The sequence below is a fragment of the Mixophyes fleayi genome, chromosome 6 (assembly GCF_038048845.1).
Source record: "Mixophyes fleayi isolate aMixFle1 chromosome 6, aMixFle1.hap1, whole genome shotgun sequence".
Classification (NCBI taxonomy): Eukaryota; Metazoa; Chordata; class Amphibia; order Anura; family Limnodynastidae; genus Mixophyes; species Mixophyes fleayi.
Genome location: NC_134407.1, coordinates 46,282,973 through 46,310,943, shown reverse-complemented (window position 1 = coordinate 46,310,943; position 27,971 = coordinate 46,282,973). Strand labels below are relative to the sequence as shown.

The 27,971-nt window shown below is 41.0% G+C and overlaps 1 long non-coding RNA gene across 4 annotated transcripts in view; it reads left to right on the top strand.

Moving 5' to 3' along the window:
• Positions 1-27,971, top strand: part of LOC142161110 (uncharacterized) — a 49,772-nt gene that overhangs the window by 11,062 nt on the left and 10,739 nt on the right. Inside the window, exon 3 of one of the 4 annotated variants that reach the window (XR_012693346.1) lies at positions 13,127-13,702. The exons of 1 other annotated variant lie outside the window; for it this stretch is intronic. This is a non-coding gene — a long non-coding RNA (uncharacterized LOC142161110). Of the gene's footprint in view, positions 1-13,116; positions 13,703-27,971 lie in introns of those variants that run through there. 2 more of the 4 variants (XR_012693345.1, XR_012693348.1) reach the window with 2 other exon arrangements.

Genomic DNA, 27,971 nt, shown 5'->3' with positions numbered 1-27,971 from the left:
TCAAATTGCCCCACACCACTGAATGTACTTTATCTATGATACGCAATACGCATCTATCTATCTTGACTGCGTAGTGTGGTGGCCCCGATACACAATTTGGTACCGAGGCCACAATATAATTAAAAAACCCTCCACGTGTCTGAATTCCACCAAACAAGTATCTGGACTGCATAGTGGGGTGGCCCCGGTACCCAATTTGATACCGGGGCCACAATACCTCCTCCAAACATGGTACAGACAATTCGTCATTGAGAGACCCCAGACAGACAGGGTCGAAGTGTTATTGTTTGACTTTGTAAACCCAAAAAAATGTCCCTGTTGCACATAGTCGTGCAATGAAGACTGACTTTTTCATTTAAAGGCACGATCTTTAAAGTGTAGTGTTTGTAAGTGTAAGTCATATTATACTTTTGGTAAAATTGGTTTATTTTGTTCCTCTTTATGGTAATTAATTAGTAATAGAATTAAAGTAGGAAATAGAATTAAAGTATGAAATAGAATTAAAGTAGGAAATAGAGTGGTATAGAGTTGTAGTGTGGTATAGATAGAGTGGTCCACACAATATAATAATAAAACCCTCAACTGGTCTGAATTCCACCAAACAAGTATCTGGACTGCGTAGTGGGGTGGCCCCGGTACACAATTTGGTACCGAGGCCACAATATAATTAAAAAACCCTCCACGTGTCTGAATTCCACCAAACAAGTATCTGGACTGCATAGTGGGGTGGCCCCGGTACCCAATTTGATACCGGGGCCACAATACCTCCTCCAAACATGGTACAGACAATTCTTCATTGAGAGACCCCAGACAGACAGGGTCGAAGTGTTATTGTTTGACTTTGTAAACCCAAAAAAATGTCCCTGTTGCACATAGTCGTGCAATGAAGACTGACTTTTTCATTTAAAGGCACGATCTTTAAAGTGTAGTGTTTGTAAGTCTAAGTCATATTATACTTTTGGTAAAATTGGTTTATTTTGTTCCTCTTTATGGTAATTAATTAGTAATAGAATTAAAGTAGGAAATAGAATTAAAGTATGAAATAGAATTAAAGTAGGAAATAGAGTGGTATAGAGTTGTAGTGTGGTATAGATAGAGTGGTCCACACAATATAATAATAAAACCCTCAACTGGTCTGAATTCCACCAAACAAGTATCTGGACTGCGTAGTGGGGTGGCCCCGGTACACAATTTGGTACCGAGGCCACAATATAATTAAAAAATTGGGCATCAACTGTCACCGTTGTTTAATATCTGATACACCTAAATATGGACTGCACAGTGGAGTGGCCCCGGTAGTAAATTTGGTGCCGGGGCCACAATACCTCCTCCAACTTCCAAGTGTAGTGTTTATAAAGACACACAGCGTCGAAGTGTTATTATTAGTTGACTTTCTTAACCCTAAAATTGTCCCTGTTGCAAATATTCGTGCAATGGACAGTTACTTTTCTATTGAAAGACTCAAGCTTTCAAGTGTAGTGTTTATAAAATATAAACAACAATACAGTAGTTTTAGAGCACGTCAATACCTCTTGTTTTAAATTATGACACGGCATTTTACTTTTGGTTTAATTTCTTGAATTTTTTTACATTTGGTTTTACTTTTTGAACATGGCAAACGACTGTTGCTTGGTCATATAATGCAAAAAAAAAAGTTCCAAGATGGAATTGTCCTTGGGCCCTCACACCCACCCTTATGTTGTTGAAATAGGACATGCACACTTTAACAAACCAATCATTTCAGCGACAGGGCCTACCAAACAACTTTGGCTGAAATGATTGGTTTGTTTGGGCCCCCACACCAAAAAAGCTATTCATCTCTCCCTGTACAGACTAAACAGGCTCTACTGAGGCAAGATGTCGTCCTCATCCTCAACCTCTGATTCCTCTCCCCCTACAGTGTGTACTTCCTCCTCATCACACATTATCAATTCGTCCCCGCTGGACTCCACAACCACAGGTCCCTCTGTAGTATCTGGAGGGCAGTGCTGTACTTCATTGAGGAATTGATTATTCATTTTTATAAACATCATTTTTTCAACGTTGTGAGGAAGCAACCTCCTTCGCCGCTCACTGACCAGGTTCCCCGCTGCACTAAAAACTCTTTCCGAGTACACACTGGAGGGGGGACAACTCAGGTAAAATAGAGCCAGTTTGTACAGGGGCTTCCAAACTGCCTTTTTTTCCTGCCAGTAACAATATGGACTGTCTGACATGTCTACTTGGATGGTGTCAGCAAAGTAATCATCCACAATTTTTTCTATTGTGACAGCATCCAATGCAGCGAGAGTAGACATGTCTGCAACGGTTGGCAGGTCCTTCAGTCCGGACCAGATGTTATCAGCATCCCCGCCAGTGCCTCTTTTGGGAAAACTGAGCTTTTTCCTCGCAGCCATAGATGTGGAAGAAAATGAGGGTGGAGCTGTTGGCATGTCACGGTCCTCTTCAGAGGACAATCTCCTGACCAGCAGGTCTTTGCACCGCTGTAGACTTGTGTCCGCCGGAAACAGAGACACAACATACGCTTTAAACCGAGGATCGAGCACGGTGGCCAGAATGTATTCCTCTGACTTTAAAAGAGTGACCACCCTCGGATCCTGGCAAAGCGTACGAAGGGCTACATCCACAAGAGCTACATGCTTGGTGTAATCGCAATGGCTTACCAGCTCCTCCCTCACTTTCTCCAGCTGCTTCTGCAACAGCCTGATCAGGGGAATGACCTGACTCAAGCTGGCAGTGTCGGAACTGACTTCTCGTGTGGCAAGTTCAAATGGCTGCAGAACCTTGCACAACACGGAAATCAGTCTCCACTGCGCTTGACTGAGGCGCATCCCCACTCCTTTGCCTATGTCGTAGGTGGCTGTGTAGGCCTGAATGGCCTTTTTCTGCTCCTCCATCCTCTGCAGCATATAGAGGGTGGAGTTCCAGCTCGTCACAACCTCTTGTTTGAGGTGATGGCAGGGCAGGTTCATGCTTTTTTGATGTGCCTCTAGTCTGCGGTAGGCACTGGCTGAATGCCGAAAGTGTCCAGCAATTTTGCGCGCCACCGCAAGCATCTCCTGCACACCCCTGTCACTCTTGAGGTAATGCTGCACCACCAAATTAATGGTGTGGGCAAAACATGGGACGTGCTGGAAATTGCCCATATTTAATGCCCGCACAATGTTACTGGCATTGTCTGACACCACAAATCCCCATGAGAGTCTAAGTGGGGTAAGCCACTGGGAGATAATTTCCCTCATTTTCTCTAATATGTTGTCAGTGTTGTGCCTCTTATTAAAGCCTGTAATGCACAATGTTGCCTGCCTTTGCATGAGCAGCCATTTTGTAGATGCTGCTACTGATGCAGCTGTTGCTGTTGCTGCGGAAGGGGATGCATCTACCCAGTGGGCTGTCACAGTCATATAGTCCTTCGTTTGCCCAGAACCACTTGTCCACATGTCCGTGGTTAAGTGGACAGTGGGTACAACCGCATTTTTAAGAGCACTGAGGACACTTGATCGTACTTCTCTGTACATTTTTGGTATCGCCTGCCTAGTGAAGTGGAATCTCGAGGGGATTTGGTACCGGGGACACAATACCTCCATCAACCCTCTAAATCCCACTCCACTGATGGCGGACACCGGGCGCACGTCTAACACCAACATTGCAGTTACAGCCGCAGTTATACGCTTTGCAATAGGGTGACTACTATCGTATTTGGTGGTCATGGCAAACGACTGTTGGACGGTCAATTGTTTTGTGAAAGACTTAGCGGTCTTACGACTTCCCCTCTGGGAAGATGACCGACTAACAGCAGCAACAGCAGCAGTGGCAGTAGTAGGCGTACCGCTGCAGGATTCCTCGGATGAATCCCGTATTGAGGAGGACTCAGTCTGGCTGCTGACTTGGGCTGCAGGACTGAATCTGATGGAGATTGTGGAGGAAGTTGACGAGGAGGGTGTTGCTGGTGTGTATCCAACTGGACCACGGGATTTAGGTGTCCCTGTACCGATGAGGGTCCTAGCCCCAGTTCCTGAACTAACCACTGAACTATGAAGGTTATTCAGGTGACGTATAAGGGAGGATGTTCCTAGGTGGGCAAGATCCTTACCCCTGCTTATTTGAGCTTTACATAAGCTACATATTGCCATACATTGGTTGTCTGGATTTGGATAAAAATAACTCCAGACCGAAGAGGTGCATTTTTTGGTCTTCTGACCAGGCATGACGATGGGCTTTTTCATCCCATGGACATCAGCTGTTTCCCCCCCTGGTGCCTCATTTACAATAACCACATCACCATCCTCATCATCAAGTTCCTCCACAGCGCCAGCTACATCATCAATAGCCTCCTCCCGAGCCACCTCTTCCCGTACAGTGATGGGAAGGTCAGGCTTGACAACCACCAACACCCTTGGACTCGCCTTGGGGATTTGTGATAATTTCTCTTTAGAAGGCAGAGTTGTTTGCTGTTTTGTTGCTGACAGCATAACTCTCTTCAATTTTTTGTAGGGGGGGGGAGGAGGAGGAGGAGGGCTAAGATCCGTGGGTGAAGCTGAACCACTAGTCATGAACACGGGCCAGGGCCTAAGCCGTTCCTTGCCACTCCGTGTCGTAAATGGCATATTGGCAACTTTACGTTTCTCCTCAGATGATTTTAAGTTTCTCTTTTTGCTACTTTTTCTTAACTTGGGCTTTTTGGATTTTACATGCCCGGTACTACGAGATTGGGCATCGGGCTTGGAAGACGACGTTGATGGCATTTCATCGTCTATGTCATGACTAGTGGCAGCAGCTTCAGCATTAGGAGGAAGTGGGTCTTGATCTTTCCCTACTTTATCCTCCAAATTTTTGGTCTCCATTATATGTAGCACAAGATACTGCAGAATGTGTGAACTTGGTAATATTGCAGTACCAATGGACTTATACTGCTGGATTGGTTTTGCAAATTTGGTTATAATTATTATATATTTTTTTTTTTTTTAATTTTTTATTTTTTTTTACTTTTTTTTTATTTTTAAAAAACTTGGGAATAGTGGGGAAATAACTATGCCCTTAGAAGCACAGAGCACAGGACACAGCACCACTGGACTGAAAAGGACACGGCACAGGACCCAGCAGCACTACGGAACTCAGCAGGACAGAGCACAGGACACAGCACCACTGGACTGATACTGCAGAATGTGTGAACTTGGTAATATTGCAGTACCAATGGACTTATAATGCTGGATTGGTTTTGCAAATTTGGTTATAATTATTATATATTTTTTTTTTTTTTAAATTTTTTATTTTTTTTTACTTTTTTTTTATTTTTTAAAAACTTGGGAATAATGGGGAAATAACTATGCCCTTAGAAGCACAGAGCACAGGACACAGCACCACTGGACTGAACAGGACACGGCACAGGACCCAGCAGCACTACGGAACTCAGCAGGACAGAGCACAGGACACAGCACCACTGGACTGATACTGCAGAATGTGTAAACTTTGTAATATTGCAGTACCAATGGACTTTTACTGCTGAATGTGTGAACTTGGTAATATTGCAGTACCAATGGGCTTATACTGCAGGATTGGTTGTGCAAATTTTGTGGTAATTAAAAAATATTAAAGTAGTTTTTGGTATTTTTTAAAAAAACTTTTTTTTATTTTTTTAAACACAGGGGAATATTGGGGAAATAACTATGCCCTTAGAAGCACAGAGCACAGGACACAGCACCACTGGACTGAACAGGACACAGCACAGGACCCAGCAGCACCACTGACCTCAGAAGGACAGAGCACAGCACACAGCACCACTGGACTGATACTGCAGAACACAGCACAGCACAGCACAGCACAGAACTAAACAGCACAGAACTAAACAGCACAGAACTAAACAGCACAGAGGACCACCTAACACACCCTCCCTCTACCCTGATCAATGCCCGAGTGAAGATGGCGGCGACTAGCGGGGAATTTATAGGATCCGAGTATCGCGAGATCCGACAACGGGATTATGAGTCAGAGCCTCAGTTTCACTTTTGAATTTGGCGCCAATACCCGGATCTGTCTCGGATCCGACTCGGATCCGCAACGTTCGGGTGGGCTCGGATTTCATAAATCCGAGTGCGCTCATCCCTATTATATATTACATTACATTTACTTTAATAAACTGGGGCCTGATTCATTAAGGACCTTAACTTAAGAAACTTCTTATTTAGTCTCCTGGACAAAACCATGTTACAATGCAAGGGGTGCAAATTAGTATTCTGTTTTGCACATAAATTAAATCTTGACTATTTTTCATGTAGCACACAAATATTTGATAGCTTATTTGTGCACTGAAATTTAAAGTTTATATTTGTGTGCTACATGAAAAAACAGCCAGTATTTAACTTATGTGCAAAACAGAATACTAATTTGCTCCCCTTGCCCTTGCATTGTAACATGGTTTTGTCCAGGAGACTTAAATAAGAAGTTTCTTAAGTTAAGATCCTTAATGAATCAGGCCCCTGGTCACTATATCATTTCCACTAGCTCACAATTGAAGTCAATGTGTTTCAAGATCACTTTTATTTATTTGTTCACCAATTATATTTTTTATATATTGATTTCTAGCACTTTTTACCTCCATCTAATCAATCATTAATAAGTATGGATTATAGGGATGAACATAGAGATGAAAACACCACGGGGCATATTCAATTATAGCTTCCTGCTGTGCGCGGTCGCCTCCTTTCCGATACACTCCTGTGGGGTGCAAAGGGAAATCTGCGATATGGCGGTACCGTAATTGCACTTTATGTGCATGCTCGCGCGATGCCGCAATCCCGAAAGCTAATTCAATATGATCCCATATGTTGAAAAGAGTGTTTATTAAAATACACATGAACAGTTTTAAAGTAAACCAGCAGAACATTTATGGGGAGTGACACGCTATATGTGAGAGGAGCGTTCATTTGAATAGAAATCAGTGGATGTCAGACCACAAATCAACAGTGTAATCATCAGAAGTAAAAAGTGTGTGTGTATGTATATATATATATATATATATATATATATATATATATATATATATATATATATATACATGCAGCACAGTTGCTCCGGTTTCCTCCCACACTCCAAAAACATATTAGTAGGTTAAATGGCTGCTATTAACATTGACCTTATTCTCTCTCTGTCTGTGTGTGTAAGATAATTTAGATAATGGTATATGTGAGAGGTGCCTGACAGAATTGTCTGTGACCTGTCCGCAATATCGAGTAAACTATATGTAGAACACTAGACGGTGCATGAGTGGACACAATACGGCTGTATAAAATTATCACTCTTGTCTAGGGAATTATCAGAAAAGCAGAAATGAGATGTTATATAAGCCATAGATTATCAGATACATGAATTTATAAGAACAGCCTCAGTAACTAGCTGATAATGTACACAACTGTGTTTATTAGAGATGATCGGGCTCGGATTCCGCTAATCCGAGCCCACCCGAACAGTGCAGATCCGTAAGGGATCCGAGCACTGTTCGGATATTTCCGGCGGGCAAAAAAATGAAAACGAGGCTCTGTCGTCCAAGTCTCGCGTCGAATCTCGCGAGGGGTGGGAGGGAGGGCCCAGAACAATTCCATCTTGTACCTCTTTTTTTGGCATTATGTGCTCAAGCTACCTCGGTGCAACCTTTTGGCCTAAAAACAATATTGTGAGGTGTTCAGGATAGACTGGAAATTAGTGGAAATGATTGTTATTGAATGTTATTGAGGTTAATAATAGCATAGGAGTGAAAAAAAACCCACAAAACTGATTTTTAGCACTTTTTATGTTTTTTTTCAAAATAAATCCGAATCCAAAACCTTAAATCCGAATCCAAAACACAAAACACGAGACACCAAAAGTGGCCGGTGCACATCCCTAGTGTTTATACACAAATGTACTGACTTTGCACCTTCTGAGGAAACGAACGCCCCGATCACCCCCCCCCCCCCCCTGGATCCGCCACTGCAAGGAGGTTTGGTCTTCGCTGCATGGGATGCGCAGGTCGCTGTTCTCCAAGACAGTTACCAGCGCGGTGCAGTTGTAGACAGGAATAGTGAGACGATCTGGGTGAAGCCAAACAGTAGCGCAGTACACAGGATAGTCAACACCACATGTATCTTTCAATTCATTTTCTCGTTGACTTTGGGGGTACAGAGTACGTGCAGTTTATAACAAACACGCGTTGCGCTCAGAATACATGCCTTAATGACTCAGGCCCTTACTGTTTATTGAGACTGTGCTCTTATGCTTATGCTTTTGTTTAATTTTATGTTTTGTCCAGTCTGATAAATAATCACTACCTCCCTCAGTTTATCTACCAAGACTATTTATATCCTTTTAATTTGTTTTTCATTGATAATATCTAGTTCTCAGCACAATTCTTCCAATTGCCGAGCAGTCCAGCCAGAACCATAATCTGTGCCAGTCCTATCTGACAAGAAACAACCCTGTCCCCCTCAACTTGGTCCTTTTAACCCCCCCAAAAAAAAAAGTTCCCACCCTTCCCTACAAGGAGAGAAAGCCAAGGACCCATCAATAGTAGTGTTCATGAATAGTCAATTGGAGCAGTTCTGTGGGGAAGTCCTGCAGACAATCCCCAGAGGTGATGAGCTCCAGTGAGATAGGGGGAGACGGAGAGCAGTCCATTGTTACTAGTAGGGGGTAGATAGATGGGGATAACAGGGATTAGGGAGCACACCCTAGTTTTAGCCCCTTATATGCTTTTAGGGATCCCAAGAGTTGTAAAACAGGCTGTCTTTCCAGTTAATGGTGTCCTGATTGGCCCTAAGTCCCCTTCCAATACCAAGGCTACCGGTCTGGGCCAGCCCACCTTACCCCTATGATTACAACATGAAAGCCCCTGGGCAGTAGTACCCAACAACGAGTATTCCTTCACAAATCTTTTAACAGTATACAGGGTGGTATTTAAGAAACAGTGGGGAAGTACCACTGGCATTCTTCCAGCAAGAGCTGGAGGTTCTTAGTGAGATAACCTTTGTTGTATGGTGCTGCGTCCTTGGTTTCTTCACAGCCATTTACAAACATACTTGTGTTTGTGTGTGTTTGCATTGCTGTTAAGTTTTTTGGACTCTACTTGTTTCATTTCAGTGTGTCTCCAACATGTCGCTGAACTTAAAAAAGTCCATTTAAACCAGTCTCTTAAAAAATTTCATTCACACCGATTTCTTAATCAACTGGTTGTATAGGGCATATTTCCCACATTTTCAGATTCAATTCTAAAAGAACAACGCGGGGGGTGCATCATTACTGTTACGACTGTAATTGATGCGCATTATTACCGTTAGTACTGTAATTTCAACCCTGATGTTTGCTCTCAGCTCCCTGAGCCGCGAGCAGAAATCCATGTTAAACTTACCATACTAATGGTAATGATGCATGCTCCGCGTTGTTCTAAAGAACAACATGGGAAATTGAATCTACCACCAAGAATCACACGGACTCCAAACTACCTCTTTCCATCAATTTCTGCAACTCAAGGACTTTTTCCATACCTCCCCGATCAGAATCTCAGCAAGACCTCTCTCCTCATTTGAACAATTTTATCTTAGTAAGGGGCCTCATTTTATATCACTCAGTGCTTACTTTGAATGATTCTCAAAAGTTTCTCCATGAAAAAAATTGGGAAAAAGACTTGATGAGGTCCTGGATGATGAAGACTGGTCAGACATATGGGAAGGTGTATCTAAATCCTCAGTTGCCTCAGAGTAAAAAAAACTCCTTTATTGCTGGTACCTGGTCCTGGCCAGACTTAATAAACTCTTCTCTAGCACTTCTCCTCTTTGTTGGAGAGATTGTATAAGGTGACGGGTAATTCTTCCACATCTGGTGGTCCTACCAAATAATTCAGAGATTCTGGTCTGAGAGTCTTCTTGTTAATTTAACCACCATTAAACTTCCTTTCCTTCCAAAGGACATATTTCTCCCACTTCAATTTCCTGACCTCTCAGAACACCTTAATAAGCTTGCCAAACACATACTGAGAACAGCCACCTGCCTGATAGCGAGTTTATGAATGAACCAGAGCCCACCTTTGCAGCTCTTAGAAAAAGGATCCGGTATGTTTACAAGATGAAACATATGACCAGCATTTTGAGGAACTCTTCTGTTTATTTCAACCTGATTACCATGTACTGAATTTTATAATGTATCCCCGATCTGTTCTTAGTTTCAACTCTTATCTGGCTAATATATCCTTCAAAAGATTGTATTGATACTTTGATGCTCAAGAGGTCCACTATCCCCCTCCCCCCCCCCCCCCCGTCATCTTCTACAGCTTCCTTTTTCTTCTTTTCCTTACTTAAAATCTAAAACCAAACATCAAGGTTATTTGATTATGAAGCGACAATATGGTAAATGACTGTGCTCAGTGGCGGAATATAATAGGGGAAGATAGGGCAACTGCCCAGAGCCCACCTTTCTTTCCATGTTTATTTTTTAAAAATGTTTAAAGTAACCAGTTCTGCCACCACTAAGATTTGGTTCCAAAGCTGACACTGAGAAAGACTTCAATTACTCCCTGACTTACTGAAAATGCAATTTCAACATAAGCTCAACAATTACCTGTCTTAATAATATGCATTATAACAACCAAGCTTATCTGACACATGATTCCTTTAAGAACACAAAGGCACAACATTTTTAAATGGAGTTTAATATGATAAAGAAGATCAAAATGCTTATTGTATTAAATGTAACAAAACTACATAAAGAAATGGAATTACAAACAAGTTTTCATAATTGAAATAGGAATAAAGCAGAAATTGAAAGCACACATGTTATTCATAGAGTCTCCACTGGGGAAGGCTGGCAATTGGACAGAACCTCAATAGGTTCTTTGAGCTCTCAGAGTTATTGTGCTTATTGTTTAGTGTACTGTGCTGTCTCTCCTCGTATTGTAATTTCGTTTGTCCCTGTACGGCGCTACGGACACTTAGTAGCGCCCTATAAATAAAAATTAATAATAAAAAATTAATAATAAAATAGCAGAGTGGTCCCCAAGAACTGACAGTTTCTTACATTAATTCCAACATTTTTAAACATTCTCTTTCCACACACGTAAAACGCCCTTCACTGTGAGGTCACTAACACTAATCTGGAAGTATGCTGTTTTTGATGTCTCTTGATCAAACACATTTCCATTTAGGAATTCTATAAGTAGGATATTTTTATTTTGGAACATTATAGAAATATAAAATTACCTACAAGAGTTTGATTTTCCACAGATTCATATGACACATGAATATAATATCTGTAATTCTTGAAAAGATTAATTCTATATCTTTTTTATATGGCAGGTGTCTATAGTTGATACATTTTATGCAGGTAGTTACCCTCATTATAAATATATACAGTAACTTTCTAAAATATGGATTATAAAAGGTACTAAATTATAAAATCTTTTAGATTCCCTATATGTATATATAAGGCCTAGGGATTATTCTTTGTATGTACAGCAATTGGGTAGTGCCAATAAACCTTATCAGACATGCTGATTTTATCTGTAGCTGTGACACATAGGATTTTCTGCCTTACCTCACATGCTTCAAATTATGTTGATATATTCCTTAAGAAGTATGTTATCTAACTTACCTGGTTTTCGAAATGTACCGCCTCATTACTCCATTAATCCACTTCGATTGAGCATAATACAGGGGTTCAATTGATTTGTACTTCTTGAACAAAATAAAGATCTCACTGAGAGTCATAAGCAGTTTATCTGTGATTTAACCCTATTCATTTTGACGCACAATTGTTTAAAATTTCTTGAAGTTTTCTACCTACAAGTATGCGGCACAGCCATGGGAACGATATTTGCACCCAGTTTTGCTAATTTGCACATAGCTGTATGGGAATCACAGCATATTTACAATAATCCGTTTTACAGTAATATTATGTTTTACCATAGATACATAGATGACATTATTTTGTTTGGAAGGGTCCTGAGGAAACCTTTTAGGAATTTTTAAAATCCTGAGTAACAATGAGTTTCATTTACATTTTACTTGCCATATTGGTTGTGCTCAAATTACATTTTTGGGATTTGGTTTAGGAAATCTCTGTTACCACAAAACATTTATTAAAAATGTAGATATAAATAGCTACCTATACTATACGAGTGCCCATTTGCCCAAATGGAAAAATAATATCCCGTTCTCACAATTTTGTTGCATAGAGACAAAATGCTCCAATAAAGCGATATGTGAAGATCAATTTAAAGTGTATTTGGAAAGGTTTAGGGAAAGAGGTTACCCCGAAGAGCTGATTTCAAAAGCACTGGATAAGGTCACTCTAGTTGAAAGGAGTAGTCTCTTAACTTATAAGGTGAAGGAACCATGACAGAATATGGTATCTTTTATCACAGAGTTCAATCAAAATGAGATCACAAGGTCTCTTACAAAACATTGGAACATTTTAATGATGGATCCAATTCTATGTTCTATACTACTAAAAAATGGATATTATCTTTAAGAAAGTCAAAAACGTGAAAGACATGGTGTATGCTGAAGGTTCAGAAAACCCCCAAAAATCCAAATCTTAGTACATTTTTAGATCAAACAATTCAAGGGTTTTTTAAATGCTCCTACTGTAATATGTGTAAGTTTGTTGACCCGATCACTAGAACTTTTAAGAATGCTACAGGCACCATCTTATTCAAGGGATTGTATGAATTGCCAAACTTCTGTGATTTACCTTCTAAAGTGCCCGTGTGGGCTTAAATATTGTTAAGACTAAAAGAGCACTTAAACTCTGTGTCCACACATTAGAAATAATTTAAAAGTAAATTAAAAATGTAAAATCTGATTGAGACCCATTCGATATCCAAACAATTTAAAATAAAGGATAATGTAGACCCTTCTGATTTAACCTTCAACGCTATGGAACATATAATGTTCGGTCCTAGAGGCGGCAATCTTTCAACCAAATTGACAGAGAGAGATATGTTCTGGATATTTAGGTTATGAATACTTGCACCTTTGGGTTTGAATGAAAGGTTTAAATTGCATCTTTGATAGATTAAATTGGTTTATGGTATATATTATTTAATAAATCTTTATTCTTGTATAATTCATCTTTTCTTCTGTACTAATACAGTATTTTATAGGCCACCTGTGTTGAGAGCAGACTGCTGTGAACCTTATTTGCCTATCACGTTTATGGTCTATGGCAAAATGTCGGAGCACATTCTGAATAAATGGACTCCAGGAAAATGGCACTTTAGTCCTGCTAAATATGAAAACATTATTACATTACAGGACTCCAAAAAACTGGCACCCAATATTCTGACTGTGCTCTTTCACCAGTTAGAAGTAACAGGATGTGACACACACCCAACATACTCATTATCAAGCCTCTCTTTGAACTTTGCAGGTTAATGATTACTAACCGGATGTTGTGTGTATGAGTGATGCAGTGATTAATGTGTAGGTGAAAGTACTATATTGGACATTTCTATGTAGCTGATTGAGTTTTTTTATATTTACACTATGTGTTGTTGGTATTGTCTCACACCACCTGAAGAAGTCCTATGGATGAAATGAGTCAAGGCCTTGCTGTGAGACATTTGGACTGAGTTTACTTACCTGCTTCCTGTGGACATGATCTCCTGGCCAGGGATTATTTCCTAAGAACAACAGAGATCCAGAATGATTCCAGATAAGCTTTTTTTCTGTTTAATTTAATGTACTGACAGCAATGTGCTGTTTTATTTATTAAAACTTTTAAATACAGTACTGTTTCTTCATCTTTGATACATAATTAGCACTTAAACATGCTATTTATGAATACCTTGTAGGTATATTAGACTATGGGGGGTATTCAATTGGCCGTGTTACTTGGCCTGCGCACTATTACCATTATTACGGTAATAGTGCGCATAAATACCATTATACAGTAGTTTTAACGCCAGCATATTATTTGTCATATTATTTGCAGATGGTCAAGAACAGGTGGAAAATACCCATGACTGCCTCAGGCACTAGTGATCCGTCTGTGATTGCCTATTTGCAATTGCACCTCTGAAGCTGATTGGTGCTTTCTTAGTCACTGAGTATGCTATTGTGTGCATGTTTAACCAAAACTTATTCTTTTTTGTACACAAGAGCAGTGCGAGTCAGCTAACAACTAATAGCAAAACTATACAGTGGAAGGTCAGATTGCTATTACATCACTAGTCCCAGGATATAATTCTTTACGATGTCATGGCTTCCTAATAAATATCATAAGCTTTTAGAACTAGCAGGAGAGGTCTTCACCTCTAGCAGCTGCCTTTCCCGTAGAGTTTGACGCACTAACAGGTACTGAAATGCCCCCAAAGTAGTAAAAGCTTATGAGCAGGAATCGGTAACACGGAGATAGGAGAAATAGGGTCAAGAACATGCCCCCCATGTCCACTCTAGACGCAGCAATAATTGAATTTCAGTCGCACGCCCCGACTGCCTATCACTAGCCGGGTCGCAGAGGCAGTGTGAAGTGCCCCGTTTGCCCTGACAATGATTTTTCCACCCTTCCTCCCACATAAATGTTTACGAGTCCAATGGTTTAATTCAGAAGGGCAGCATTACATCACAGATGAACCTCACTCCAAGGACAATGCCATCTTTACTTGCACAATTTAAAATTGTGCCCTCTCTTCATCATTTAAATGTCTACTATGCCGCTGTCCATAGTGTCCACTGTTGTCTTAATGAAGGATTTTGTAAATCTACCACCAGTGCATTCGCTTTCACAATTCAATTGTAAAAATAATTAACCATACTTTACGGTTCTCTTACTCTATCACATAGCATAAATCATGATCCATCATACATTCTATACATGTATTCTTTGCCAGGTCCAAAATCTGTCCTGTTAATTTCTCAGAATGTGGACTTTCAATTGTATTGTCAATACATGTTTTTTGCATCAATGTAAGTATTAGACATACTTGAATGTGTGGGAAGGGCGACTATTGGCCTATCTGAACTTTCTCCTTTAAATATTTCTTACACGTCATTAATGAAACATATAAATATAATTTATGTACATTCCATATTTATATACATGGACCTTGGGGACCACCTCTGCTGCAAGTCTGGGGCAGTCCCCTTTACCCCGGGGTTGGATGAAGCTTATCCCAGAGGAATGACTATTTCTCCCTTCCTCCCCATAAATATATGAGCCCTGGGGGTAAATGTATCATACCCCGGTTTTTTCAACTCGCGGGAGAAAAAGGCAAACTTGCCTTTACAAGCCATCACCCCTTTAAATTTTAGCTGCGAAGACGCTGATCTCCCGCGAGTTGAAAAAACCGGGGTATGATACATTTACCCCCTGGTTTGAATTAGAAGGGCAGCATTATGGCACATAGCATATAAGTAAAATAGATATTGAAAGCCATACTCTTGGCAATTGATGAATACTCTGGCAATGTATTCTGTGCCTAATCTTTGAATTTTTGCAGTAGCGGTGCAGACCACATTCATCTCTCAGCATCCTGTTTTATTTATATAGCAGCCAGGGCTGCCGAGAGGGGGGGGGAGTGGGTACTAATTACCAGGGCCCGGGCATGCCAGGAGGCCCGGCCTGGGCCCTAGCGCCGATGTTTTTATTTTTTATTTTATTTTTTTTCAAAACTGATTTGGTTTTTTTTTGTTTTTTTGCAGCTGGGGGGGGCGTCGGTCGTTGGTGGGGGGAGCAGGGTAGTTAAAAAAACAAAACATACTCACGTGCGCCGGCGTCCCTCCTCTCTACTCCATTCAGACTGTCTGAATGCCGGGTGTGACGTCATCATGTCACGCCCAGCATTCAGACAATCTGAATGGAGCAGAGAGGAGCAGAGAAGACCAAGAAAGAAGAGAGAAGAAAAGAAAAAGGTAAGTAAAGAGAGGAAAACGGGGGGGGAAGCATGCCACAGAGGGGTTAAAAAATGAGGGGGGGAGCATGACACAGAGGGGTTAAAAAATGAAGGGGCAGGATGACACAGAGAAGTTAAAAAATGGGGGGTGCATGGCACAAGGGGGTTAAAAAATGACGGGGCATGGCACAGAGGGGGTTAAAAAATGAGGGGGGGGCTTGGCACAGAGGGGTGAAAAAACGAAGGGGGGCAGCATGACACAGAGGGGTTAAAAAACGGGTGGGGGGGTGGGCATGGCACAGAGGGGTTAAAAAACGAGGGGGGGCATGGCACAGAGGGGTTAAAAAACGGGGGGCAGCATGACACAGAGAGGTTAAAAACGGGGGGCATGGCACGGAGGAGATAAAAAATAGTGGGGGCATGGCACAGAGGGGTTAAAAAACAAGCAGGGGCATGGCACAGAGGGGTTAAAAAACAGGGGGTAGCATGTCACAGTGGGGTTAAAAAACAGGGGGGTAGGATGGCACAGTGGGGTTAAAAAAATGGGGGCAGCATGGTACAGTGGGGTTAAAAATGGGGGAGCATGTCACAGTGGGGTTAAAAAACAGGGGGGCAGCATGGCACAGAGGGGTTAAAAAACAGGGGGGAGCATGGCACAGTGGGGTTAAAAAACAGGGGGGAGCATGTCACAGTGGGGTTAAAAAACAGGGGGGCAGCATGGCACAGTGAGATTGAAAAAGGGGGGGGGAGCATAGTATAGTGTGATGAAGGGGAGCCAGGTGAAGGGGCAAAAGCAGCATGGAGGGCGCAGTGTGATCATAAGGCATGGTGATGATGAAGGGGCACATTAATGTAATGTTGGAGCTGGAGGAAGGCCTAAATATTAATCGTGTGTGGTATTAATTTAACGCCAGGGTTGTTTGGAATTATCTAAATGTAGCCATTTTTTTCCAAATAGGGCCCCCAGCATTTCAGGATCCAGACAAGCCGCAACTAAAGAAACCTGCAGCCACAGGTGGTGAAAGTGAGAAGAATAGGTAGGAGACAGCAGGACAGTATGTGAAATGTTGTGATCTAGTAGGGACAATGGCAATTTTTGGTGAGTGTTGTGGCCAATGTAAGGTGCAGGCCAAGACTGAACTCTTTGTGTACACACTGCATTCTTTGTATACTACACTGTGGTGCTAGATGTCCTGAAAGTCAGGAGTGCTTGGACATATGTGACGCTCCGGCGAATTGAGAGCCTAGTGATTTTGATGTGTTAGCCACGCTCCAATGGCGCATTTGCTACGCCCCCAAATGCATGACTACACCCCTGAAAAATTTTGCACCGCAAAAGTGTGGCGGTGCAATTTTTTTTAGCATACTCAACTATAAGGGGGGCCCCATGAATTTGTTGTACCGGGGCCCTGAATTTCTCTTGGCAGCGCAATGTATTGAAAGCCATGCTCTTGGCAACCAATGAATACTCTGGCAATGTATTGTGCGCCTAATCTTATAATTTATGTAGTAGGGGTGGAGGCCACATTCATCTCTCAGCATTCTCATTTATTTATATAGCGACAGCAAATTAAATAGAATGGAATAGTTTGAAAAATAGAAAAGATTAGGATATATAGAGGATATATAGAGGCTATATAGCGTTTTTGGGGGGATCCAGCTGCGTGCTGACCCTCACAAACAGCCTTCCTTAAATATAAATTGCACTGAATGACCCTTCCAAAGTATAAATGTATTGAAAAATTGAAAAGATTAGAATATATAGCGTTTTTTTGGGGTCCAGCTGCATGCTGACCCTCACAAACAGCTTTCTTTAAATATAGATTTAACTGAATGACCCTTCCAAAATATAAAAGTATTGAAAAATAGAAAAAAATTAGAATATAACAATATATAGCCTTTTTTGGGGGTGTGCAACTGCTGCTGAATCTCACATGCAAATATTCATTTATTTTCAAAATTATTTCACTTGTCACTGCCCCACACAAAATTACTTTCACTAGAAAAGCTTTCAAGTTTAAAAGAAAGAAATCTGTTTGTTGTTTGGATTCTGCTGCTAATAGTCTGACAGCAAAAGCACTGTTTTTCTCAAAAAATGTACTAGTTAGTTCAGAATGATATCTATCTAACTCAGTCTGTATATACTGTCTAGTACTATTAGATATCTGCAATGCAATGCATTAACATGAACGAGTAGCCACTAGTCTGTGTAAAGTGTATTTAAGATTGAAATTAAAAGCAATTGATCAGTAAACTATCATAGCAAACTATTCTCCACAGAACTGCTTTACAATAATGACAGGATTCTACTGTTTTCCTATGTCCCTGGTTCACCATGAATCAGGGGAGGGCTGGCAAATTTTAGCCTGGGGGGCAAGTCACGACTCAGCAGCCTATTTTAAAGGAAAAAAAATGCAGGTGGCCCACTGACCCTGCCCAAGGTAGACCACTATGGGATTGGCCCAGGGGTCAAATGCCCCCCTGCCTCCCAGCCCAACCTGCCCATGGCCTGAATGCTAAATGGAAAACTGTTATAACAAACTCATGTCTCTATAAAAAATAAAAGCATACATTCCACACTTAAAATAAATTAATGACCTCTATGTTTTTACATATTTTTTAATAATTCTAAACAACCCATTAAGTTAAATTGGTGCTCCAGTAAAATAGCATTTAAATCAAAAGGAAAGAGATAACTCGGATAGATTAAAATGGTCTTATAAACTTTATTATTGTCAGCCTCTGATATCCCGCACTCAGAAATGTCCTTTCCCAAACACTGGTGCCTTTATGAGGCACCCGGTCACCCCCCAAATCCCGCTGTTCACTCGGCGGGCGATCAGACAGTGGGTAGCTGCAGGGGAGGCTTTTCTGCATGAGGTTGTGCTTCCACAGGCTGAAAGGGGCCTATTCTCTTATATTTTAAAATATACTTTAGTTTATACCCCTCCCTTTCACAAATTTGCACCACAAAAAAACCTTGTGCCCTAGGCTGCAGTCTAGTCAGCCTGTTGGATAGTCAGACACTGTATGCCTATGAGCCAAAGCTTTGTTTTTATGTCTTGCACTGTGTAGCCATTCGTCGCACAAGTCCCAGTATATGCACATGTGTGACTCTTCCCTCAATTATAGTTTTCAGGATTTTGAACCAATTTTTTGGGGGGTACCTTGAGAAGGAGGTTGACTGTATATGTTTGGCTTTTCTGAAATAGTAGTTTAAGAATATGCAGGCTATATCATATGGTTTATATTTAAGGGATCTACAGCAATGTAAAAAAAATGTATTTTCTTCACTTTATTAAACAGTTTAACTATTATTACCCTGGAATGTAATATTCTGATAAGAGATTTTCATATGTATGCATATATATATTTTTAACAAATATGTTCAACAGACATATTCTTCCCACACAGTAAAATCCCTAGTAGGCTAGTGATAATTTGCAAAGTAACTAAACCAATCGTTAAAAAAATATCACCTGCCACTAACATCAATCATTATAAATAATGCTGATACTGTTACTGTTAGCTGCATATGTTTGCATTTGTGTTGGTATTTGCATTTGCATAAGGTTTCATTTACATTTATACTTTATGTTCCTATTGTATACTTGTTTATTAATTTAGGTACTTATATGTATTGCTATGTTTAGTAATTTGCTTTATGTATAAAATAAATATCTTGGTAAAACAAAATTATCACCTGCTATGGGAAGCTATGTGCAGATAGTCAATATATATTTTTTAATTCATTTTCAAATTTTTGGGAAGTTTTCATCTGTTTCTTTTTTCCCAAGCAAATGCTATCAGAAAATGCCCATGACACCAATTGTACATGGTATTACTTATGTCTCATTTTATTTATTAGTGCCTTGTGGGTGGAGCTAATTATACCATTCATGTCAATTTGCCATGTTAGTCCCACTTGTCAGACAGCTTTTTTAGTGCAAATCATTGAATTAAAGGAAATTACTTCTTAGTTTTGACCTGTTCTGAAGTATAATAAATGTAACACATAATACTCAGGGAAAGCTCTCTATCTTGTAAAAATGCACTCTTTGAAGATGAAATCTTCATATTAAACACAGTTTTATAGACAGAAAGCTGTGCGGGAAATATGTGTCATTTTCCCTACACATCATGAAGCATACAAAATAAAAATATAATTTCCTGTTTCCTCTGGATCATAAAAATCCATTCTATGTACATAGGCAAGCTCAAGATTCTAACCTTGCCTTTCAGCAATATTTTCACATTCTGAACATACGCATACTGTGCAAACTTAATAATATATCAAATATAATGGCCAAGGGTGTTTCCACCAAGAGGTGAAATTAGAACATTGCCTCAGATGGCAAAACTCTGGAAGTGGCAGGCCGAAGGGCTTCATTATATTTTATTTCAAAAAGTTTATTTTGTAAGCCTGGGAAATGTAAAATGAGGCTAAGCTGAACACCAGCCTTGGAGTTATTAGCTATTACCTTCCACCCTCATTCGTGTTTATGATTTATAAGGAATACCATAAGTTTAGCTGGTGATATTAAACTAGACCTCCAGCAATCAGTGATTGATAGTTTATCGGATAGATAGATTTAACTAGCCCTCTATCCTATCTTAGAACCTTCAAAGGTTGGCTAGTGCTGTAATATTGTGGAGTAGTGGATCTAATGCAAGGTTGAACAAAAGTGGCGATAAAAGGTACTACTGGCGAGTCCCTCTACCCATTGTTATTTTATCTCCCTTAATCCCATTCAGCATTAGGGAGGTAGTGGGATTGGTGTAGAAATAGCAGATCAGTCTTATAAAGACTGGCTCAAATGCTCTATGTTTCTGTGCGGAAAATAGGTGTAACTATAACACTATATCAAAAGCTTTCCAGGTATCAAGGAGTAGCATATTTTGTTTCAGGCTAATGAGAGAAAACTATTACTACTGCAATAGTGACAATCCCTAACAAGGCCTAGTTGATGATTGGTTATCAGACTCAGCAGAACTAATTGTAACTTTGTAGCCATTATTTTAGCCACGGTTTTGAATCAATGTTAAGAAGGAATAGGAGCCGATATTAAGATAGTGTGGGTTTTATTGAAAGAGAGATAATGTGTTCTGTGTCTATGGATTTGTTGATAAAGTTCTAGTAGTGAGGGGACAATATTTGGGAAAAGATTGTAGATAATCCCCAGGAAGTCCATCTCGCCCCGGTGCTTTGCATAGGTGCAGTTTGTAATGGTAGAATACATTTCTGATATGGTTATGTCACCTTCAAAAACTTATCTCTGAGTTTGAGTTAACTTCAGCAGTTTAGCTTCTTTGTTCCTGCAGTTTCACATCTATGGGTATGTTACCACATAAACTTGAGTAATAAGAGTGGAATTGGGCCATTAAATATTTAGATTTTGTGTTCAGGGATTATGTGGAGGGCTCTCTAACTTTCACAATGTAGTTTTTCTTTCTCCTGGAAATGTTGGCCAGGAATCTCCCTGTTTTATTACCCCATATTTAGTAGTTGTGTTTAATGTATTATTGGTTGCATTGGTTGTGTAAAGATTTGTAGTGCTGAGTGATAGGTAAATTACCTTATTTTATCAATACAGTAATGAGAATATTAACCTATTCACTCAAAGAGTGCTTTGCTGATATTCTGGCAGGGAAGTTTAAAACACATCTTAACCATGCATGTATACCATAGTTGCCAACTCCCGGAGGGGGCGAGACTGGAGGGCGGGAGGGGGCGGAACGAGGCCAATCGCGTCATTTTGGCCCCGCCCCCCGCAAAAACCCGTAATTTGTGTCGCTGGGGGCGGGGCCAAAATGACGCGATTGGCCTCGTCCCGCCCCCTCCCGCCCTCCAAAATGGCGTGATTCACCGAGAATCGCGTCAAATGACGCGATTCACTGTGAAATCCGGGATTCGGGAGAAATGCCATCTCCCCCGGGAGCCCGGGAGACTGACTCGAATTTCGGGAGTCTCCCGGACTTTCCGGGAGAGTTGGCAAGTATGATGTATACAGTTATACAGTTAGAAAGAAAGGTGAATAGAAACTGCACAAGCACTTAAATTGAGGGTCATTTACAACTATACAGAAGTGCATACCCATGAAGCAAATGCTGATTTGTGACTTCATGTACCTACTTGTACAAATGCATGGATATGAGGGCTGATAAAGCGGTGTCTGTAGGGATGCAAAATCTTACAGTGTGATGGGAGGAGTTTGGTGGAACAGGTAGGTACCTTTCTAAGTGGGGAATAGCACAAGCAAGACCACTTTTGTTCAAAGTGCTAGTTAAAGGAGAGAAGCTCTATAAAGTGGGTGTATTGTCCTCAGGAAGCTGATTATATAGGCCTGAAATAAGCCTCGGGTGCTGGAAACTAATTTCTAGCAATGTTTTGCAGTGGTATCAAGTGGTAAACCCCTGTATGTGCAGCAATGGAGCAGACACGCCATGTTGGAAAAGAGGTGTCATACCAAGCGTGGCCTCTATGGACAAACAGTGATGATTTCAGTGCATATGAGACTTGTGGACCAACCGTAGTGTAATTAAGGGACTGAACTAGCACGGACCTGACAGGTTCACTTTCCCAAATAAACTTCAAACATACAATAGTGATACACATAATAAAGACAGTTCAGATGTCATGTCACTCTGTAAGGAATTACTCTGATATTTTCACCTCTAACCACTAGAGGTCTCTGTATTTGTAAACTTTAGATTTGCACTTATCCAAGATGGCCAAAATGGCATCAAGAAGAAACCATCTTGGATCATGTTTCTTGTTTGGGCCTATAATAGGCACTTCCTGGATCAGACATGTGCTTGATTATTCTCCCCGCTCAGCTCCTGCTACTTGCTACACTTTCTTGCATCTGTGACTACCTGCTTGTGTACCAACTCTGCAAACGTCTGACTACCCGCTTGTGTACCAACCCGTCAAAACGTCTGACTACCCGCTTGTGTACCGACCGAGCAAATGTCTGACTACTCGCTGGATATCTTCTCAGCGATTGGGCTTCAGATAATACCACCAGTATCGTTACACACTCCCATGATTAATGAAACCAAAAAAGGGGTTTAAATTGAGCTGTGTTTTATGAGAAAAATATGCTAAGTTTATTATAATAAAAGGGATGGTACCAAACTACTAGGAGGTTGGGCTTTGATGAGTATTCTTCAGCCTGCAAATACGGGTAGATACAGATTGATTCTCATGGGGAAGTGGGCCTCCACTTCGAAATGCACTAGAATGTAAAATAGGCCTTTTTGCATGGCAGGTTAATTTGTAGGCCTTTCCAGGACACATATATCATGTGTACTACAAATATTGTATGTACTATTTGTATATAGTATCATTATTATTGCCATTGATTTGTAAGGCTGCACAGCACTGGACAGTGGGAAAAACAGAGCAAACATAACATACTGCCACTTCTCCTACTGCTTGGATTGTAAAACTATCAAATTCCATTCACTTACATTTTCCATACCGCCACTTCTTAATTTCTAAGCTGACCTATTTAATGATTCACAGGTAGAGGCCAATTGTTTGGGCAATATCTTTCATCTGTAGTTGAAAATTTATGCACGTATCATTTTTACGTATTAAGTTACAAACAAAAATGCAGACAAATAATAAATTATGATCTTGAAAATGTAATTTAGGATCCTACTCGATCGCAATAAAAAAAAAAAAATACTGTCTGGATCAATCTGTATAAGTGACCTTTGTAATACAGATAAATCTGTTTACTTTTTGGTGGGTTGAATACTTTTGCAAGCAATTGTGTGTGTGTGTGTGTATATGTATGTATATGTATATATATATATATATATATATATATATATATATATATATATATATATATATACATATATATATACACAAGCAAAAATATTGATAAAAAACGGTGCTTAGTCTCTTATTAGAGGGAAACACGTTAGATAGGATTGATACTGTACTTTTTATTCTACACTTCATTCAAAAGTTTACTCGCTGACAAGCATTACTACACTATATGGTGCTTTTTCCTATTTGAGGTACCATTTATACTGAAAGAGATTGAGAGAAAGGATGGAATTCTGCTGAAAAATCAGCCATATCCGGTAGGCTTAGGCATTTTTGGGTGAGGTTTTCTGGTTTTCCACTACTTTGGTGTAAGGTTTTTACACTAAAAAGGTAATACACTATCGCTGGTTCTCCATGTTTCTTTCCTTAGACATATGATGGTGGGACCCTGCAGGGCCCTGTAAGTGAAGGAATTAGAATCCAAGTTGATATGTTTGATGACAACAAAACATTCGGTGTGAGGATCATAACTTTCTGATATGCTTGATTACAAGAAATTGTTTTGTATGCAGTTTTAATATTACAAAAATAGGATTATACACCTATATTACTACACCATGAGGCGCCCTGCTCTTTCTTCTTTATATATATATATATATATATATATATATATATATATACACACACATACATACAGGGCCGGACTGAGACTTAAAATCAGCCCTGGCATTTAAAGCCCACAGGCCCACGTGTTGTGGGCTCCATGCACTATATTGTTGCACACTGATGCTGGTGCAGTGTGCGTTGCTGGTGCAGTACAACATGATGTAGTATGAGTGTGTGTGTGGGGGGGGGGTATTTATTTCTCCTAATATCCCTCAACATTATATTGTTAGCACACATATTACATCAATAAATACCATGACAATACATTATTGGTGCCCAAATTACAGCTATAAATAACCCCCCACACAACACTCCTACTACATCGATACTCACCCACATTACAGCAACCAGCATCATCCCCCACATTACAGCAACCGACATCATCCCCACATTACAGCAACCGACATCATCCCCACATTACAGCAATACCCTCTCCTACTTATTAGTAATACTAAGCCCCAAACACACTACAACATTGACGCCACCACGCCACCCCATACTACAGCAATACCACCAATTATACAGGCGCCACTGTAGGAAACCAATGTTTTGCTTTTTTCAAATCTCCCACAAAATAGCAACAATGAACAGAATACTTACACACACATATAGTTAACAGGTACCCTTTTCCCTCAATTAAATAGTAATGGCAGAATTTTCATGAATCATTCCACATGAAATAAAACTCTAACAAATATATCAGAAAAAACATAACTATTGAATGATCATTTGAACCCACACGGCCGCATTAAAAGTATTTCCATCTACAGAAAAATGTCAGAGAAAAATATTTTTTATACTACAGTAACTGGATATGCGTCTTTTCTATTCATTTTAAATAACACAGTATATTATTTAAGGGGGATAGAGGAGGTGGGTGAGAGATAATTGGATGTGATCCATCAGTTTGATTAGGTAGGAAACATTTAGATTATTTACCTGGAGACATCTACCCCCTTGACTCACAGGCAGGGCTGACAAGAGGCATTTTGGGCCCCAGTACAGCAACTTCTTTGGGCCCCCGTCATATTCAACAATGAGAGACTTGCCTTTGGCAGAAGTTCATATTATGCCACACCGTAGTGCGCCCAGTTCATATTATGCCACACCGTAGTGCGCCCAGTTCATTTTATACCACACCGTAGTGCCCCCAGGTCATATTATGCCACATAATATTACCCTCAATTAATATTTGGCCATGCAGTAGTGCCCACAAATCATATACCATACAGTAGTGCCCCCAAATCATATTATGCCACAATAGTGCCCCCAAATAACATTATGCCATACAGTAGTGGCCAGACAAAAAACACATTCACAAATAAAAATTGGTACAGCATATCAGATACTGAGAGTGTGAGTCCCAGGAGCACCTTAATACACCATTTACAATGCAAACAAAAATAGATATATTGACAAAATCACAGATAACATTTATGACAAGCAGTGCTTTTTCCTCTTAATTAAAAGTCTCTGTACAGATAAATATGCAAGAAAATTACAGCGCAATAGTGAGCAATGCATAGTGTTTTAAACATTATTGGATACACAGTAGTGCCCCCAGTTCAACAAAGGATGGTTAAAAACACATTGCACACGAGAAAATATATGAACTTACCTGATTACGGCATCCTGTGTTCTGTTCTCTTACTGGGCGCGCTGGGAGAGAAGGGATCTGCAGCTGTCAGCTCACACAGCCAGTCGGGAGCACGGGCCAAGGGCAGTGGTCAAAGTGGAAATTTAGAAGTGGGGGTATGGAAAATATAAGTGAATGGAGTATGAAGGCCTGCTTTTTTATTTTCTTTTAACACTTGTCCCCTCTGTGCATTCCCATTCTTCATTACTACTTGTGTTTTATGATGGCTGCTTCCTTGACATTCCCATTCTTAAGATGTCTCTCCCTTTACACTTTCTTTTACCTATGTCCTTGCACCATCTTCTCCTTTGTCCCTCTCACTTTCCCCCCTTTCCCCCTGGCTCTCACCCTCTTCCAGCACCCACTTCCCCCCTGGCTCTCTTAGCCGTCTTCCAGCACCCCCTTCCCCCCTGGCTCTATCACCCCTCTTCAAGCACCCCTTCTCCCCTGGCTCTCTCACCCCTCTTCCAGCACCCCCTTCCCTCCTGGCTCTCACCACTCTTACAGCACCCCTTCCCTCCTGGCTCTCACCCCTCTTCCAGCACCCCCTTCCCTCCTGGCTCTCACCCCCTTCCAGCACCCCCTTCCCCCCTGGCTCTCTTACCCCTCTTCCAGCACCCCCTTCCTATCTTACCCCTCTTCCAGCACCCCCTTCCCCCCTGGTGCTCACCCTCTTCCAGCACCCACTTCCCCCCTGGCTCTCATACCCCTCTTCCAGCACCCCCTTCAACCTGGCTCTCACCCTCTTCCAGCACCCCCTTCCCTCCTGGCTCTCACTCCTCTTCCAGCACCCCCTTCCCTCCTGGCTCTCACTCCTCTTCCAGCACCCCCTTCCCTCCTGGCTCACACCCCTCTTCCAGCACCCCCTTCCCCGATGGCTCTCACCCCTTTTCCATCACCCCCTTTCCTCCTGGCTGTCACTCCTCTTCCAGTACCCCCTTCCCTCCTGGCTAGCATTCCTCTTCCAGCACCCCCTTTCCGGGCTGTATACAGCACCGCCGCGGACGCTTCTTTGACAGCGCCGCGGCTGCTGTATAGGACAGTGCAGCCGAAACGGAGAGCTCTCTAGGGTTGTTTTTTTTCGGGGGTGGAGTGGAAACCCCCCCCTGAAAAATCCTCCGTGTGCCCCTGCACTCCTGACTAACAAACTAAGACAAAACAAAAAGGAGTTTCAACACAGTTTACCTACAGGCAGATATCAGGCTTTCTCTCACAGAGACTCTGCAGCCCCTATACTCAGGCAGTGAGAGACTGACTAAGCTGCAGCCTTTTACTGGCACCACTCAGGTGCAACTCCTGATTAACAGCAGAATCACTGGTAACTTGGAAGTTAATGGGCCTAATGGATGAAGCCTACTATCACTCTCCATCCATAACCTCAGCACCCTTTTTTGGCTTTTCAACAGGCCTATAGCAATCAGCAGCTTATACACAATTTTACTGAGGTTTTAAAACAAGTAGTTTAGGAACCTAGGTGAAATATACCTGCCATCAAACACTAATCCAGTGACTTTGTCACACATTCCCCTCCCCTTTTTCAACCTAGGGGCCAGAACACTTGTAGCCTCTAAGCAGAAAACCCAAGACAATGCATCAGCATTGGCTGTGTATCGGGTCTATGTTTCACAGTAAATCTAATATCATGTAAGGCTAAAAAACCATCTCGCAACCCAGGCATTCTGGCTTTTATTTGGAGACATCCATTTTAATGGGGCATGATCTGTCAAGAGCTTAAACTGTCTACCCAAGAGGTAATAACTCAGGGTGTCTAATGGGCACTTAATAGCCAATGCTTCCTTTTCTACAATGGTGTACCTCTTTTCATGCTCATTGAGCTTTCTATTCAGATATATTATAGGGTGCCCCTCCCCATGACTGGTTTGGGACAAAACAGCACCTACCCCTACATCTGAGGAATCTGTAAAGCGCTATGGAATTTGCTGGCGCTATATAAATAAATGTTGATGATGATGATGATGATGATGAATCTGTCTGTGCAACAAATCCTTTTGAAAAATCTGGCGTTATTA